This window comes from Equus asinus, chromosome 7 (genome assembly GCF_041296235.1).
Source record: "Equus asinus isolate D_3611 breed Donkey chromosome 7, EquAss-T2T_v2, whole genome shotgun sequence".
Taxonomy (NCBI): Eukaryota; Metazoa; Chordata; class Mammalia; order Perissodactyla; family Equidae; genus Equus; species Equus asinus.
This window is the reverse complement of record NC_091796.1, coordinates 10797547-10813260: the sequence shown is the minus strand read 5'-3', so window position 1 is coordinate 10813260 and position 15714 is coordinate 10797547. Positions and strand designations below refer to the sequence as shown.

At 36.5% G+C, this 15714-nt stretch overlaps 1 protein-coding gene across 2 annotated transcripts in view; it reads right to left on the bottom strand.

The window, feature by feature from the left end:
- Nucleotides 1-15714, bottom strand: part of DSEL (dermatan sulfate epimerase like) — a 49260-nt gene that overhangs the window by 27716 nt on the left and 5830 nt on the right. Inside the window, exon 2 of one of the 2 annotated variants that reach the window (XM_044774849.2) lies at nucleotides 6570-8803. The exons of the other annotated variant lie outside the window; for it this stretch is intronic. The gene's annotated coding sequence lies outside the window, so the exon portion shown is untranslated. Of the gene's footprint in view, nucleotides 1-6569; nucleotides 8804-15714 lie in introns of those variants that run through there. 2 annotated transcript variants of the gene reach the window in all.

Below are 15714 nucleotides of genomic sequence, written 5' to 3'. Positions count from 1 at the left end.
TTTTTGAATTTGTCTACTCACTAAAATTTATTTGTTCTCCCCAAATCAACAATCATGGCACATGGTTATTTGCAGATATGCACAGAGTGGCACAAAATCAGAGGCCCCCAGCACTCACATACCCAGCTGAGGTTGGGCAAGATGAGGCTGTGCCTTCTTGTCTCAGCTCTCCTACTGTAAGCAAGTGTGCTTTTCAGGGTCGATCGAGTGCCTTACTTTTCACATTCTGGGGGCTTTTCTTGGTGATTTCCCTGTTGGAAATCCTGAAGCATAATGATGAAGTGCTGCCTTGTGTTCCTAGGCATAAGAAGGCTGTGATGTACTTACAGAGGAAATGAGTTGTCGGCCATGAGTTCAATGTTGAAATGAATCATCAATATAAATTAAATAAGATGTCTTTAAACAGAAATATACATAAAAAAGGTTAGGCACTGATCAGTTGACAAAAATGTAGGGAACAGAAACATGAAGGGACCCAGCCGTGCACTTTCCCTAGGAGCAATGGTGCAGCACTCACTAGTTCAGTGTTTGCAGCAATTACATAGACCGTGACTACCACAAAAAACAAGAAACAACTGTAAGTGATTGGAATGTTATCTGCCTAATGCAGCAGATCTCAATCCGGGCCACACAACAGAATCCCCTGGAGAGAGAGCATTTTTAAAAATGCAGATACCTCGGACCACCCCAGGCCAAGGAGAAAGGAACCTGGGGAAGCTAATGCCTCTGCACTGCTGTTTTTAAATCTCTTGAGGTAATTCCAGAAATTTTTCTTTTCTACCAAAATTATAGCTCAGAAACGTGGAAGCTGTTGGATGGGAGGCTCTTTTTGGAAAGATCTTTTAAAATGAGTACATCAGCTGGGATGCTTGTCTTTCCTTTTTCCTGCTTCCTGGGATGCAGTAATGGTGGATGAGCCCTCCTAGCTGTCTTGGCTCATGAGGCAATCTTAGAAATGGCAAGCACATGCTGAGAATGATGGAGAAACATGCTAAGGGTGGAAGGAGCCGTGTCCCTTATCACGGGGGAGCTACATTGACAAGTCCTCGTATTATGTATCTCTGCACCTCTCTCATATGGGAGGTAGAGAAATCGTTATGTAGTAAGCCACTGTTGTCTGTTAGCTGTAGCCAAACTAAATCCTCAACCTTCCACCTCTAATCCTCACAGCCTCCTAACCGTTACCTGCCTTGAGACCATTATAACTAATTTCATTATGCCCTTAATACCTGTTTACTGCTAGTCACCCCAAGAATCCCAAGACTATGACATTATTCTGTTGTCCACACTCTAAAACCAAATGACACTGTTCCAAGCTATTTCTGTCCCTTCTCTGACTCCTGAAACCCTTGCACTGTGCCCCTGGGACGTCAGCCAGCAAAATCCCTTACAGCCTCAATCTCTTCTCTGCACATTCCTTTTCCTCGCTTGTTCCTGCTGCAAGTTGGCTCACACCAGAGGACATTTATTCCTTTGAGCTTCATTCAAGCACTGGCTGTGCTCTCTTCTACTCTCCTCCTGCCTGGTTCTGAAGGTGGAGCAGGTGTCCTTTGGCTTCTTTTTCACCTTCTAGATAATTATTATTCCTCCTCCCAAAAAGCACCCAGTGCTGAGTCTCTGGTCATTAGACTATGCCATTCATTCATTATCCTGCCTGGCATAGTCCTTCTCCAACTCCACCCCATTCCATAACTTTTCATCTCCCGGCTTACTGTTAACCTCTCAACACTTCTCCTGTTATTATTATTTGTAATTTCAATATCCATCAAATGTCCTAGTCTGCTTGCAACAATTCCAGAATTAACATATAGTTTAAGAAATTATTTTCAATGTTCTTTTAATCTCATAATTATACCAGGTTGGTGACATATTTTTTGATCACCTTACACATAGATGTTCCTTCCAAATCTCTGGGCTCTTAGTTCCTGGATGTTCTCATCTCAAATAATCAGATGTCTTTATTCCTTCACTCCTTCTGTCATACTCGAGACCAGTGACTCTCAGTCTGTGCTCCGTGGATCCCTGGGGTCCTTGAGACACTTTCAGACGGTGAGGGAAAACTCATTTTTACAATAATATAAAGAAATTATTTCTCTTTTTAACTCTCAGTTTTTCACAAGTCTACAGTGGAGTTTTCCAGAGCTAATCACATCATGTGATCCAGAAGCACATACGCAAATCCAGCTGTCTTCTAATAAGCCAAACATTCAAGAGATTTGTAAAAACATAAAACAATGACATTCTTCTATTTTTTTTCTTTTGGAAAATATAGTAATTTTTATCAAAGAATTTTGATATCATATATCATGCTATCATGGGTTTACTGCTGTTATTTTTAAATAAACCTATAAATGAATATTAAAAAAATCCTCAGTTCTAATTTTGAGTATGTTAAACATTTATATAAAACAGAGTTTTGTGAGCACTCAATTTTTAAGAGTGCAAAGCGTTTTCAAGCAAAAAAAGTTTTAGAACCACTGCCCTAGATTTTGTTATTAGCAATAATGTCAATGCCTCGATAATCTCAGTTTCAAGGATCCCACTCTTAGAGCATTGGGTCCGATCTTCCCAGCTAGAGCTCCACTCCAACAGTCTCTCACGCCATCAGAATCTAAAATCCTTTGTAACTATGTCTCCTAAGTCTCATTTCCTCATAAGCCTCTTTACTCTGCAATCAGTCCCCCGCATACAACCTCATCTCATATTCTCTTCCCCTGTCATCTCACAATGCAACAACCACAATCTGGTCAATCCAGCTTTCCATTTTTCCACACTTCGTTGTGTGCAGCTGAACCAAGCCGGGAGAAACCGAGTCTCTTACTTTAAATGCAGAGTCATGACGATCAAGGGGACCCTGCAGACTCTTTCTACAATTTCTCCTTCTACCCCTTTCTGCCCTCATTCTCCTAGATGAAAATTTCATACCCTCTTTTCTCTCCTCTAACTTCCAACACCCTCTTCATCCATATTTATTCTCAGCTGTTAACCTTGCTACCTATTTCACAAAGAAGGCAGAAGCAGCCAAAGAATCAGTAGAATAATATATTCAAAGTGCTGTTAACCCAGGACTGCATGTACAGCAAACTTATTTTGCAAGAATGAACGTCAAAAAAGACATATTTCAGGCAAACAAAAATTGAGAAAACATTAAGATATACCGAAAATAGGAAAAAAAAAAAACAGACAGACACAGAAGAAAGGCTTGAACAGCTTGATGGGCTAGAAAGGACAAAAAAAAAGTAAACATATGCATAAATATAAAGAAAAATTGGGTGTAGAAAACAGTAATCTTCAGTTTTAATTTTTCCATACTGTCTCAAAATAAGAGAAACAGGATGCATTGCTTCTAAATCAGTAAAAGAGAGGGAGGAACAATCAATTAAAAATAAATCAAGAAGGGAGAAAATTTAAAAGAAATATAATAGAGATATAAAGTACATACTAATTATTATAAACAAATCTGAACACTTCAATAATCACAATGAATATAAATAGATTAAAGACTTCAGATAATAAAAGACAATGATTCTTAGGCTATGAATAAAAATTCACTATATTCTACTTATAAGAAGTATTCGAAAAAATAAGGCCGCAAAATGTTTGAAAATATCAAGATGAAAAATTACATGCCAGGCTAGTATTAAACAAGAGAAACATTTATGTTATCGAGTATCATAAAAAAAATTCTGTTAGCCAAAAGCAATGCCAGAAATAAAGAGCCTTTACTATATAAAGGCTCAATTCATAAAATTTACAACAAACACTAGATTATATGCACCTAATAATGTGCATATGCATCTAATGACATATACCTTTTATAGTAATTGAAAGATTAGAAAAAACTCATATGGATACACGTTTTGAATATGAAAATTGTCAAGCTAGATACTGCAGGCATTTTTAGAACATCATACGCAAACAGTGAAGAGTATCCATTATTTTACATGACACATGCAGCATTTACGAAAATTTACCAGATACCAGTCCATATCCAGGCAGAGAGACGTACATTTCACAAAATGGGTGCCACACAGTCCATAGTTTCTGACTGCAATGTACTGAAGATAAAAAGTGACAAGAGATCACTTAGAGAAATCCTCTGAAGACAAGAATTAATACTCATGGTTGTATATGAGATCACACTGGAATTCAGAAAATACTTATAAGGGATAATGGAAAAACTACTTATTAAAATGTCTGGACACAAGCAATATGGTTTCAGAGGTAAATCAATTACCTTAAATTAACACGGTAAAAATAATAATATTTTTAAATGAGAATGAAAAACAAAACAAAGTAGCTCTTGACATCCAGGAGCTGGCCTGTCATCATTAGCCAGGCCTGGTGTCCTCCTGTTGAACATAAGTAATTTCAAAAGACAAAGCAACCCTGTGATTATAATGGATCAAGACAAAAACAAGACCACTCTGTAATCATGTCTTTCACAAAAAAATACATAAACACCTTCCAAACCATAGAATACTACACATTGCTCTCTCCCAGCTAAGAGAAGTGATGGCTACTTCTTTACCAATTACAGCTTCAGCCTCTCTCTACTCTTCCCTCCTTCTAGATAAGACTTATTCAGATATCCAATCATAGAATTACCCCCACTTCCTGATAGCAGCTAATTCAGAGCAAAGTTGTACTATTTAAATTCCTCTTACTGTAACAGCCAATAAATCCAGTTTGTTCCTGGTAGTTTTTGGCTGGCGGACATTGACAAAAAAATAATGGGGTATATAATTAAAGATACAAAACACAACAACAGCAAATTAGAGAAAATAAATAAAATAGAATGAAGGAAATATATAAGATCAGGAGCCAAAGTTATACAATAGCAAATAAGCATAAAATAGTAGGCAGGGACAAAAAAAGCTGAAAGTTATAGTCTTTGAAAGACCTCTATAAAAGGCGATTTAATTTATGGCCCATTATTTTTTGTCAATGTCTACCAGCCAAAAACCACCAGAAATAAGGCTCACAAACTCAATATTAACGATGAAAAAAAGGCGTAAGGTGTAAAGCAGAACGCATTATGAGCAAGTTTAGGTCAATAAATGTGAGAAATTAAAAGAAAAAGGCAAATCATTTAAAAATATAACTTGCCAAAATAGACTTCAAAATAAATACATGAGCTAAATAAAACAAGCATATAACCATCAAATAAATTGTACATCAAGTTAAAACGTTATCACAAATGAAACACAATGGCCAGTTATTTTACAGATGAGTTCTAATAAACATTCAATCTTACGCAAACTCTTCTAGAGAGTATAAAAATAGAACATCCTTAACTTATTTTATGTGACAAGTATACCGACTTTAAAATTAGACTAGTATGAAAAAATCACAATTACAAATGCTGATATAAATATCTTAAATTAATTATTAACAAACTCAATCCAGCAACGTATACAAATATAATGAATCATTGCCAGGCTGGTTTTATCATAGCAAATCAAGTTTGGTTTAATCTCAAAAGAAAAAAAAATACTTTTACATAATACACCATATTAACAGATAAGATAAAGAAATATAGGACTATTACAATAAATGCAGGAACAGCATTGAATAAATCTCAGCATGCACTGATGATAAAAAGTTACTTATCAAATATTCCAAATAGGAATAGAGGGAATACCACATCCTGATAAGGTCAATCTATGATACAGCATCCATCTGCTCAGTGGTGAAATGAAGAAGCAATCCATTCACATTAGGAACAGTACAACACTCACGATTACCAAATCCATTCAGTACTTTACAAGGAGGCCCTAACAAATGCAGTAAGAATATTAAACAGTTGTAAGATTAGAAGGAAGGAAATATAATTCTCATTAGTTACAGATTACAAAACCACCTACGTATTTTGAAAGAATTTACAGGCAAATTATTAAATTATTAAGAGGATTTAACAAGGTCCCTGATACAATATAAATATACAAAAGTCAATCACATTTTCTATAGACTAGTAACAGAACATATAATTAAAAATAAATATTATCTGCTGTAATAACAATATACAAAGTGCTCAGACTTAAATCTATCAAAGGATTAACAAGAATTATATAAAAAGAGAGACATATCATGCTCATGAATAGAGACTAATTAATGTAAAGAAGTCAATTCTCCCAAAATTGATGTAATGCACTTACAGTTAGCATGTATTGTTCTTTGTTTGCTTTGAGGAACTGTGCAAACTAATTCTAAAATGCATATGGAAGAACAAAGGCTTAAGAAGGTCTAAGACAAAATGAGGTAAAACAGAAGAAAAGAGATTTGCCTGGCCAGATTTCAAAAAAGACTATATCACAAAAAGACTATCACAAAAAGACTATAGTATTTAAGACAATGTGGTATTGTCATTGGCGTAAACAAATTTGCCAGAATACAGAGCTCAGAAAGAGACTCACACAAAATATAAGGACCTGATAGGCGGTAGAGACGGCATTGCAGGTTAGTGGGAAAGAAAAGGTTATTCAATCTTTTCAGTCTCGGACAACAGGTTATCCACACAGAAGAAACAACTATCTCAGAATAAATACAATTAATATAAGGCAGATTAAATATTTAAATATAAAAGACAAAATGTGTGGCAGACAGACTCTAAACTGACTCCCAATTCTTACATCTGCTGGTATTCATTCCCTTGTGTAATCCCTTCCCCTTGGGTGGGTGGGACCTGTGACCTGCTTCTAACCACAGTTGATCGGGTGTCACTTCCATGATATGCTACGTTGTTAGCAGTGTCTCTATCGATTGATTCTCTCTCATCCCGGCTTTCTGGAAATAAACTGCCACATAAAGAAGCCCACATGGCAAGTGACTGAGGGTGATCCTCAGCCACCAACCAGAAAAGAACTGAGGCTTTTAGTTCAACAACCCACAAGGAACCAAATCTTGCCAACAACCACAGAACTTGGAAGAGGATGCTTCTCCAGGTGAGTCTCAGGTGAGATCCCAGTCCTAGCCAGCAACTGATTGTAGCTATGCTTATGAAAGACCCTGACCAGAGGACCCAGGTAAGCCCTGCCTGGATTCCCAACCCACAGAAACTCTGAGATAACAAATGTGTGTTAAGTCATTAAGTTTGTGGTAATATTGTTATGCAGCAATAAATAACAAATACAAAAATTAAAATGCTTAGAAGAGAATAGAGGAGAACATTTTTAGTGCCAGGACTTTGGGAAAGATTCTTTAATAAGTTGCAAAAAAAAAAACCCATAAATAAAAGGAAAACACTGACATATTCACTTACATTCAAATTAAGAACATCTGTGTGTCAAAATATACCACAAAAGTCATAGTACAAAGACCATGTAAATATAAGCCAAAAACTATTCACAATACACATAACCAAAAAATGGTTAGTATTATTACTATATGGTAAACTTCAATGAATCAATTAAAAAATGAACCCGAGAAAAATGGATTAAAAAACATGAACATAGATTTCATTTCACAAAAGAAACACAAATGGAAAAAATACGGACTACTATATAAGTGTGTGTGTGCGCACACAGTTGTGTATATGCTATGTGTCATTAATAATCAGAGAACCGCAAATGAAAACAAAAATGTGACACTCTTCTACCCTACCAGACAGGAAAATATTAAAAAGTCTGAAAATGTCAAGTGCAGGAGAAAATCTGGAGCAACAGAAACTTTTCTATAACGGTTAGAATGTCAATTTGTAGAGGCAATCTAGAAAAATAGTAATTTGGCATTGTCTAAAATAGTTGAGGATGTGCTTTCTGCCCTAGATATACATACAAGGAAGGAGGGTCGTTGGGGATGGGTGGGAAGGTTCTGGGTACAAACAAAACACAGTAACAAAATTCTTGTATATGTGCATTACAGAACATATATAAGAATTTTTATATACAACGCTTGAATTTGCAAAAATTAGAAATATTCCCGAAATCCATTGACAGGATAACAGATAGATAATGGTATGTTCAGATAACGGCCTATTCATATAGCGGAACACAACAAGTTGAAAATAAGTGATCTTCACCTACAAATATCAACACGCAGTAGACAGACAAAAGAAAAGCAAGCTGCACAGAATATATGCAGTATGTTAAGGCTTACACAAAGTTGGAAAACATGCAAAAATACACAATATGTTGATAAGGAGAGAGACATATGTGGAGGAGCTATAAAGAAAAGTAAGAGAATAAAACACAAAATTCAGGAAGGATGTTTCCTCTGGGATGGCTGGTGGGAGAGGAGGATGTGACAATGGAAGGTCAGATGGGAGGCTTAACTATTAGTATTAATTGTGCATTTCTTAGAGTTGATGGTAGGTATACTCATGTTCATGTTATTAATATATTTTACATCATACATGCTTTGTACCATATTGTAGACTTTGTGAGTATATGAATTTGAAGTCCCAGCTCTAGCCACAGAAACTTATCAGTATCATAGAGGAGGGCTTCTGATTTCCCAGTTGGGCCAACACATCTCTTCAGTGTCAACATATTGCTGTAACTTATTTTGCATATCCACTGCACCTAGAGTCTGATAAGTGGGGGCAGTAGAGCTGGCATACTCAAAGATCAACACAATAGTGTTTTCTAATTCACATACGGTGAACCACAGCAAAGGAGTGGACAGCAACACGCAAGGGAAAACTAATCACAGAAAAGGAATTCCTCTCTATCAAGAGCATGAACCCTACTATCATAGGTCTATGGCACTTGGTCCCAACGCAGAGGTGCATGTTCTCTTGCACTCCTTGCTGGAAGGCTGAGTTTCTGGCTGGAGGCTCTGGAATTTGCTCCTAGGTCCCAATCTATAGTTGTGAAAGAGAGAAAGCATCCAAACTTACAAAGCACCAACCAGAGGATAATGTGCCCCAACGCAAAGAATATGTGTGAATGACAAGTGAAATAAAAGCAAAAGTTATTCTATGTAGACTAGGTAATTTTATATTAATATAATCCTTTGTTACGTATGGTGTCAAGGTGAATAATTATTATATATACACATATAAGTGTAATTTAGACATGCTACTTCTGATTGATTTCCACTTATTCCATCCTAGCCAGTGAAGTAAATGCAGTGTTCACACATAGTCTTAGAGACCCCCAACTTTTATGCATATTTCATGATAAATAAGTGGAAAACATTAAAATAGGTAAAACACAATAGTTACAATGTAGAAGATCACAATGACATATCTACTGAATGATGGTATGAACACAAAGTTATGCTTACTCTTATAAAAATGGCATTTGTAACATGGAATGAAATTTCGAGTAATAGCATCATACTTGAATTGAAAAAGTTTTATATCGCAATAAAAGTCAGAAGTCAATATGATATACTCTGGAAAAACTCAAAACATGGCTCTAGAAATGATGAAGACTGAAACTGAAGTAAGTGCAAGTTTGAATAAAATTTTTCTTGAAATATGAACATACAAAAGCATTTCCCAATTAATATATTAATTGTATAATTGTGATTTTACATGTTTGTGCAACTCAATTAACACATTAAATAGTAGAATAGACGTCTGGTCTATATGTCTTAACTATGTATGCTCAAGTTATCTGAAAATATTTTTAATATCTTGTCATTGAGAAAATGGTGCATCACATTATACATGGGTTTGCCTTTCCTTGGGGCACATACAATAAAAGGATCAAAGTTAGCATATCTCTGCACTCCCTCTCTCTCTCTGGGTATATATATCCAAGAAGACTAGAGAATTGGAGGTGAACACAAAGAGGAAACAAGTACTGTTCTATTCACTTTCACACGTGGTTTTATTTAATTCTTGCATCAACTTTGAGAATTTCACAGATGGGAAAATGGAGATTTAAAATGAAGAAACTTGCTTAAGACCTCACAGCAGGTCAGTATCTACTGACCTAGGGATTTTTATTATTCTATCTAATTTCAAAGCTCATATCAGATACAAAAATGTTGTAAATATAACATTTTTAATAGAAATCTCCTCTTTTGAATTAAGCCAGGAACTGGGGGGTACAAACAAGACTTGTGAAAAACCCACCAGTGCAGTCTGTTGGTTAGAGAAAACCTTATGCTCTTATGGTAATGGGATTCTGCGAAGTTTTTATGTGTGTATACAAGCATGTACCTTTCTGCTCGTGTTCCACAAATGCGGTATTTTAGATAGTCTTATAATGAATGTTGGATAAAAGATAACTGACTGTGTATAATTTCAGTTTATTTTGGTAAATCTACAGAAATAACCACCTGTTCATCAGCACACATAAACCAACTGTTAACTGTGCCATGTTTTGGTTAGCATTGAATTAGCCAGGGCGCTCAGGTTAGTGTTTGAAAATGAGAAGTAAAAACCATCTATTTTGCTTGTGTGGCGTTAATTTTTATTAACTGCATTCTTTATATGCATTTATCTTTTCATGGGTATCTTAGGAAAGCAATTGCACCACTTCTTGGCTGTATTATATGTTCTCATACAGATAAATAAATCCTCCTTCAAAGTTTTGTGAAGTATTGCATTAAGGCATCAAATTAAAATGGCTTGAGATAAGTTATAACAGCCATATTTTAAAATTCCAACAACTTTAAACAAATCTACAACAAAATTAATCTTTTGGAACAAGATAAAGGAATAAATGAATACATAATTAAAACAATAAATAAATAAATACCAATAAAATTGGGATGTAACCTCTCATTGCAGCACAACATGGTTTTAGAACATTATTTGCATTACACAAGGAATAAGATAAGTGTCTTATGCACTTTTCAGAGATAGGTGCCATGTTTTTTTTTTTGTAGGGAAGGATGTGCCAAGCTAATATCTATTGCCAATCTTATTCTTTTTTTTCCTTCTCCCCAGAGCCCCAGTACATGGTTGTATATCTTAATTGTAGTCCTTTTAGTTCTTCTATGTGAGCCACTGCCACAGCATGGCAACTGACAGGTGGATGGTGTAGTTCTGCAACTGGGGAGCAAACCTGGGCCATGGAAGCAGGGAGAGCACCAAACTTTAACCACCAGGCCAGTAGGGCAGGCTTGAAAGGTGCCAGATTTTAATGCAGGGATTAGAATACATTGCTCATTTACTAAATGAGGAAAGTGACAGTGATGGGAGCTGAGCTGACTTCCAAAAAGAGGAATGGAGAACTTCACGGATGTCAAATGAGCAAGAACATTTGCTTTCTTAAGTCATTAAAAATCTATATATCCTAAGTTTGGAAATAGAAAGACAACATATGGGAAAACACCACATATCTAGGACATTTGACAATTTGAGACACGTAGGTGAAATTCAATACCAGTGTTAATATGCTTCAAATAAAAATTACATTGCATCTCAAGAGAGTAAGAGTAATACAGAAATAGTTTAAAGAAATAAAATGGAAAGAGCAATTGCAATGTACTATGAAAAAGATTTGCTCAGATTATAATTTATCCTTTTTTTCCCTAAAGTTTTAACTACATCAGACTTCAAAGAGATTCTTAAATAGCCCATACAATAATTAACACAATTGTCAGAGGAATGATTTTCCTTGTGCACCTTAGTTTCTGTGTTCAGCTTTAGGTTCAGAGTACCTTCCTTCCTTCCTTCCATCCATCCATCCATCCTTCCTTCCTTCCCTCTTTGCTACCTTCCCTTCCTTCCTTCCGGTATTATTTACAAGGTAGAGAAAAGAAAAACAGATTGTTTTATTCCTAAAATGATTCTATTTGAATATATTTGACTGCTAGTCACAGATTTGACAAGAATATTCACTTCCCACTTGGTGCAGGCTCCTTTGTGCTAGGAACATCGTGAAATGCAGAGTATGTTTCTTTATAGTCCCCGTTAGACCGTCAGTTCCATGGAGGCAGGGCTCAAGTGTGTTTTATTCACCAGTGCATTCCCAGAATTGATAGCAGTGCCTGGTAATGTGGATGGAGGTACTTAGAGGGGGGAGGGAGAGGAAAAGAAGATGTCCTTGGCCAGGTGGAGTCCACAAGAAACATACCCAGTTATCCTCCTTACTGTTATTCCTGGCAATGATCAGCATGCACACCAGACCACAGTCACACATTCTTTCCTCTTCAGGCATCCTTTGATATTCAACTACAGAGCAAACTTCTTTGTTATAAATGTGCTGGGGTAGTTGAGTGACTGGAAATGGGGAGAGAGCAAGCATGTACTTTTGTTTTGTTCTGTTCTATTTGCACTTGCCTTTTGGAAAGGCTACTTATTAACGGATGTCCTATGACAACTAGTGAGTCAAAGACTAATTAAGGAAAACACAGGTGGTGATCTCTATCCAAATTTTCCAATAACTCCCTCTAACTTGATAAACTACTTCCTTTCCTCATAACCACCATTTCAGAAAGAAACCACATCTACCGCAGAACAGATAACAGTTCTCAGTGCCTTTCCCGGTTATCGCTACCTGGAACGCCCCTCCTCTCCTTCTCTTCTTCATGAATTCCTGGCTAGTTTTAAAGTCTGGAGAGCTTTTAGGGTCTCCAGTAGGGTCTCCAGAGTCTCTCCAAGTCAACTAGCTTTTGTGTCCTTCCTTCATGCTAATCAATACCTTGACAGCAGATACTCAAAAAGTATGGTGAATAAGTGAATTGACACATGAACTGTAAGTCCACTCAAAATTCCTTCACAAAAACATATTCCCTATAGAGGTAATATGGACTTCAAATTTATCTGTAAAATAAGTGTCATGTAGTGCTGTAGTGAGGATTGTAATGAATACACGAAAACCTTACGGTTCAATGTTTAGCACATATTAAATGACTAATTCATGATAGATCCTTAACCTTCTTTAACAAAAGTTTTCACTCCCAGCCCTGTGCATAATCTACTTAGAATGCCTTAAGTAACCTGCAAGAACCTTCTTTTTAGTGATGTCATGCTTGAATGAAGATCTTACCAGCGGCAGGAGGGGCAGCTGTCGAGCACTGATGCATAGGACAGGGACGTTCTTACCATTTAATAGGCTGGGATGATGCATGTAGAAGAGTAAAATGGACTGAGTCCAAGTCACAGACAGGACTTGGAATTAAGTTAGGGAAGCAGAGGCAAGGCTTGCCCATCACCAAAGGGTGCAAGACTAGTGGCTGAAATTGTGGGACTGTGTATCAATATTCAACTTATCCTGCATTTCCCAACTTCTGCCTTTCCAGCTCCACACAAAATCCCCACAGTTACTCGAAGACCTAAAGAGGGCTATTAAAAATTATCCCAACCATAGACAAGTTGCATTTTGCTTCTTATTTATTTATTAAAGACTTCTGTTACACATGGAGTTCCAATAAACTAGCTTATGATTTTCAGTCTGTTTTCTTTGCTGCATAACTAGATAGGGGTGAAAGAAAACAAAACAAAAAAATCCCATGGTTGGAAGCCTTAGCTGAACCAATCTTTGGAATTACCATCAATTAAACATGTATGTGTTACTTGGACTAAATAAAACATAAGTTCATATAAATTATAGCTCAAGCATCTACAAATCAATCAGAGAATATAAGAACCTATTGTTTGAAGTTTCTATCATCCTTTGCACAAAATTTCAGTCATTTTGTTCTTAAAATATTATTTGGATTTTTCTGCCAACATTAAGGGAAATAATGAAACCAGTTGAGTGCTGGAAAAATTAACGTAGCAGCTATTTTTAGATATATTATAGACCTACTTTGGTGAAGATTTGAATGAGCAGTAAAATAGCTCACATGTTAAATTCCTTGATAGATCTTAGACTGTCAGGTGCCCTTACCTCTGGAAGTGGTGTTATAACATATTGCCTTCTATTGCAATTTTTTCCTAAATTATCAGTGAATATTTTTCTAATTATGATACGAGCTAATCAAGCTAATCAAACATAGCAACTTCAAAACCATTGTTCATGTTTATTCACTTATAGATAACTGAATGTGATATACTTTATATATCAAGAATGGCTAGGATCCTTGATGATGTACCCAAAACTCTGCAGATAAATGATGCTAATCCAAAGTAAGTGACAGAGAGGAGGGGTGGCATTTCTACAGAAGAGGAATTTTTAAGACATGCTAGTGTGTGTGGGGGGGAGGTTGTTTTGAATGCGGTTGCTGAGGATGGTATGGCAGGTCCTCTGCCACATCTGGGAATTTGACATTCTTGCCAGGTATTCACTAATTCTTCTGTTTGTCTAAAAAGACAGCCAACCAAATGTCTAATATTTGGGGTCTAGGCCTAACATGTGCGAATTCTTGTGTCAGATCCTTAAAATTTGTGCCTCTTTGGGTTTCTATAAATTAAACTGAAGCATATTCATAGATTTACCTTCTTTTTCCTGAACAGATTCTCCCATTTCCTATCCTGAAATTTTCATTACAGTAATTTCAAGTCTCTGGTTATAGACTAATTCATCCTAAATGAGTAATTCGCTTTATTTCAAACTTTTGAAAACCAGATTAACTATTACCACTACATTTATTTATGTTACTTTTGTCAGCAAAATTAACACATTCTTTCAAAATTTCGGGATTTATATGCTATTACTTTAATAACAGCTTTTATCCCAATTAAGCCTAAGTTTGGGTAAGTTAATGAAGATAGAGATTGATTTTACAGAGAGGATGTTTTATAAGTGTTTCTTTTAGAAGTGTCACATAGTGATAATCGTTCTTTCATTTTCAAGATGATAAGAATAAAACTAAGTGTAGAGGCTATTTGAAGTTTTCCTAAGCTAACACCCTAAGAATGCAGGACCTGGATGTTGTGGGAGTCAGTCGGGTTAGGTATTGAGATTATAAGGTAGGAGGTCCGGAGCATGAAGATATGCATGCATATCCAATGGATGAGTCATCCTTCACCCATACATATCATTCTCACAGGGGAATCTGCAAATAGAAGTCTTCCCCCTCCAGGAACCTTTCCCTGGGGTTGAGAGTCGGGAAGTAGAGATGGAAACGCACCTTGGCATTGCTACGTAGTGGTGAAAGTTAGGATATACCGTGAAGATGATTTTGTTTGCGTGTCCCGTTATTTAGCTATCCATAACATGGTCCCATATTGTTCCCATATTCATTCACAGAATTCCTATCTCTCTTATTTTCCCCATCTCTCCCCCGATTCCTCCATATGCTCAACCTGGCTCCCTTCTGCCTGCGGGTGTTTCTGTACAACATTAAAAGAAAGGCAGTGGTAGTTCCTACTCTTTCTTGTTTCCTGCACACATCTGTAATTCTTACCTCGATCAGACCTAATGCTACTGCCAACCCTAAGCCTTTTTATTTGATCTAATTCAAGACCACACATCCTGGGAATTGAAAGCCAACACTGAGACTCTGCCCAATAATGGAAATAGTATAATCATCCATGAAGCGATCTTACATGCTTGTTGATAACCCTGAGATAGAAAGAACAATCTTCCTTGAGAAGAATAGTGTAGATTCAGGTCTTCAGTTGCCCTCTCAATCTATATTAACAGAATATGATTTTCATTAATTCTGACATCACAGGGAGGAAGCAGTGAGAGCTTTGGGAAGGAAGCAGATATTGGGGGGCAGAGGAGCAGCCTGCATTCACACTCTGATGGGAGAAAAATGACAACCAAGTGAGGTGCAGCTGCAATGTAACATATCCACAGCTTTATCACTTTGGAGGCACATTTTGACATAATAACAAACTGCTGAGAAAGAACCACTTTTATCTAGGTCAGCATGACAGACTCCCAAGTGTCAGAGAGTGTGGTAGAACCACAGTCTGAA